Source organism: Suncus etruscus, chromosome 11 (assembly GCF_024139225.1).
Source record: "Suncus etruscus isolate mSunEtr1 chromosome 11, mSunEtr1.pri.cur, whole genome shotgun sequence".
Taxonomy (NCBI): Eukaryota; Metazoa; Chordata; class Mammalia; order Eulipotyphla; family Soricidae; genus Suncus; species Suncus etruscus.
In genome coordinates this window covers 105,653,730-105,657,252 of record NC_064858.1, presented here as the reverse complement: position 1 = coordinate 105,657,252, position 3,523 = coordinate 105,653,730, and positions in this window count along the sequence as shown.

Sequence of the window (3,523 nt, the reverse complement as noted above, 5' to 3'; positions counted from 1 at the left end):
TGCTGGGGATTGAACCCAGGTTGGCACCCTACCTGCTGTGCTATCACTCCAGCCCAAGTCTTTGCCTCTTTTTATACGTAGCTCTGTGGTTATCACAAGGGAAAGGGTGAGCATATATTCCCACAGGGGTCTCAAACTCAATTTACCTGGGGGCCGCAGGAGGCAAAGTCGGGGTGATCCTTGCGTGCAAAGTCAGTAGTAAGCCTTGAACATTGGGGGGTGTGACCCAAACAACTAAAACAAGATAAAACAAAACAAAAAAGATTCCTCTAGAGCAGGGCCACAAAATGTTGTACGGAGGGGCCGGGCGGTGGCGCTAGAGGTAAGGTGCCTGCCTTGCCTGCAGTAGCCTAGGACGGACCGCGGTTCGATCCCCCGGTGTCCCATATGGTCCCCCAAGCCAGGAGCGAATTCTGAGCGCATAGCCAGGAGTAACCCCTGAGCGTCACTGGGTGTGGCCCAAAAACCAAAAAAAAAAAAAAAAATGTTGTACGGAGGGCTACAAATGGCCTTCGGGCCTCGAGTTTGAGACCCCTGCTATAAGATTGCTTAGTGTGCATGTGTGTCTAAGGAGGAGGTTGAGAAGATATCACCGAAGGTCTTATTCTATATGCTTAAAAATAAAAGACATTGCTTTTATTCTATAACTGTAGAACATAAAATTGAATCAACGTCATGTTAGAGATAGGCAAAGCTCTTGTCTTCAAAGCTTAGAACATTCAGATTAAAAAAAAAGAAGAAGAACATTCAGATCAGAGACCATGAGAAGTTCAGATTCTGCTCATCAGATGGGAAATATGGGCTATTTCCCTGGACTACATATTCCGGTTTTAGCTCATTGACACTCTGGGTAAAATTAATTTGATTTAATTAACCTCAAGGCTTTGTCATCTGGAACTTCACTATTTTTCAGAAATAGCCACAACTTTTCTCTTGAATTGAATGACAGCCTATGATCAGAATGTTTGTGTCCTCCGCCAAACGCCTATCTTGGAATCCTAAAACTCAAAGGAGATGGCAATAGCACATAATTAGGAGCCCTTATAACTGGGATTATTACTCTGGTAAAGAGATTCCACAGGCTGCCTTACCCCTTCTTCCACGAAGGGAAGAAGTCTGTAATAGGAAAAAGACCTTCACCCAACCATCCTCGCACCTTGATTTTGAACTTCTGGCCTCCAGAACAGTGAGCAATAAAACCAAAGAAATACCTTTCTGTGTGGGAATGACAGGAAGCAAACTCAGTAACACATGGTTGGCCTCACAACTTCTGCAAAGAACAAGCACCACCAAGTGGGGCCCCGAATACCTCCTCCAACCGAATTGTAAGCGATACATTTCTGTTGTTATTAACCTAGCCAATTTTGTGAAAGCAGCCCAAAGAGACTGTTAGAAAGGTAAGAATAAGTGATTTAATATAGAAAAGAATGCAACCTGTTTTGATAGATTGCCATAATCTCCATTTTATTCATTTTGTTTTGTTTTGTTTTGGGGCCACATCTGGTGACACTCAGGGTTTACTCCTAGCTAGGCACTCAGAAATTGCTCCTGGCTTGGGGGACCATAGGGGACACTGGGGAATCGAATTGCGATCTGTCCTAGGTTAACGAGTGCAAGGCAAACACCCTACCGCTGCGCCACTGCTCCGGCCCCCGTTTTATTAAACATTTTTAAAATAATACAAGTAGGCTTTAATAGCAGGGTACATCGGTTGGAAAAATCACAGGCTTGTACTCAGAAAGACAAAGGCCTGAAATGGTCTTTGCTACCTACTAGCTGTATAAATAGGGCAAGTTCCTTCAACTCTCTGGTCCTCGGTTGTCTTATTTATAAAATGGAGGGGGTGGTGGAAGAATCACACTTATTTTAGTGAATTTGAATTGAATTAAAAATAAATAAAACAGTTGAATCACAGAACACACTTGACAAATGACTCTGTTGTTGCTGAAGGAGGGAAGCAAAGGAACCAGTCACGCAGCACCCAAGCTTGGAGGGGCATTGCATGCACTTGGTTTAATGCTCAGCTACTATCATCACACTTTCTTTAGAAATTCGGCCCTTTTTCATCTTTGGGTGCTGTTGAGGGTGATTTAAATGTGTTCCTTTATTCCTGTGTATACTCTGCATTTTCCTTCATGAACAAATGCTACTTTTTCAAGCAGCCCACAAAACTAAATACTTGTTCCTTTTATCACTGTTCTCCCCATTCTGCAGATGAGCGAAAACCAAGATAGCAAACAGATGGGAAGTGACTCACCTCCCATCACAAAACAACTGACATCACAGTATGACGAGGGTTCAGGAAACTAGACTTCCAGTTCTACACCCCATCCCTAAGGGGCTGCATTACCCTCAAGTCTGCTACCTGGAAACTGTTCTGGTGTCTAATTTAGTTGCAGGAACTTAGCCCTCCAGCTGGGGAGCCCTGAGAAGCCCAGATTACCCATTTTGTGCTCGCCTGCACGAACTGACAGGCTAGCTAGGGGATGCTCAGAGGCAGATGCCACAGCCCTCTTCTTGGGAGACACAACTTCAGAACTGCAGTGCTGTCTTCTAAGGGGTGAGGAGGTGGCCATGGGATGTGAGAGGGAGAACCATGTTTCCACTGCAGAGATAGTACAGTGAGGAGGAGGCTTGCTTTACATGCAGTTAACCTGGATTCTATCCCTGCCACACATAAAATCCCCAACCCCAGCCATGTATGACCCCAGAGTACAGAATCTAGGAGAAAGCCTTGAGCACTATGAGGGATAGCTGAAGGAAGGAAGGAAGGAAAGAAGGAAGGAAAGAAGGAAGGAAGGAAGGAGGAAGGAAGGAGGAAGGAAAAGAGAAAGAAAGAAAAGAAAGAAAGGAAGAAAGGAAAAGAGGAAGGAAAGAAAGAAAGAAAAAGAAAGAAAGAGAAAGAAAGAAAGGAATGAAGGAAAGAAGGAAGAAAGAAATAAAGAAAAGAAAGAAAGAAAAAGAAAGAAAAAGAATGAAAGAGAGAAAGAAAGAAAAAGAGAAAGAAAGAAAAGAAAGAGAAAAAAGAAGAAAAAGAAAGAAAAAAGAAAGAAAGATAGAAAGAAAAGGAAAGAAAGAAAAAAGAAGAAAGAAAAAAGAAAGAAAAAGAAAGAAAGAAAGAAGAAAGAAAGAAAGCAAGAAAGAAAGAAAGAAAAAAAGAAAAAGAAAGAAAGAAAGAAAAGAAAAGAAAGGCCGGCGAGGTGGTGCTAGAGGTAAGGTGTCTGCCTTGCAAGCGCTAGCCAAGGAAGGACCGCGGTTCGATCCCCTGGCGTCCCATATGGTCCCCCCAAGCCAGGGGCAATTTCTGAGCTCTTAGCCAGGAGTAACCCCTGAGCGTCAAATGGGTGTGGTCTGAAAAACCAAAAGAAAGAGAGAAATAGAGAAAGAAAGAAAGAAAGAAATAGAAAAAAAGGAGAAAGAAAGGAAAGAGAAAGGAGGAGAAAGAAAGGAAAAGAAAGAGAAAGAAAAGATTATTTTTCACAAAATTCCCCTCTGGAGGGGGCTGGGATCCTTCTTTATTTCA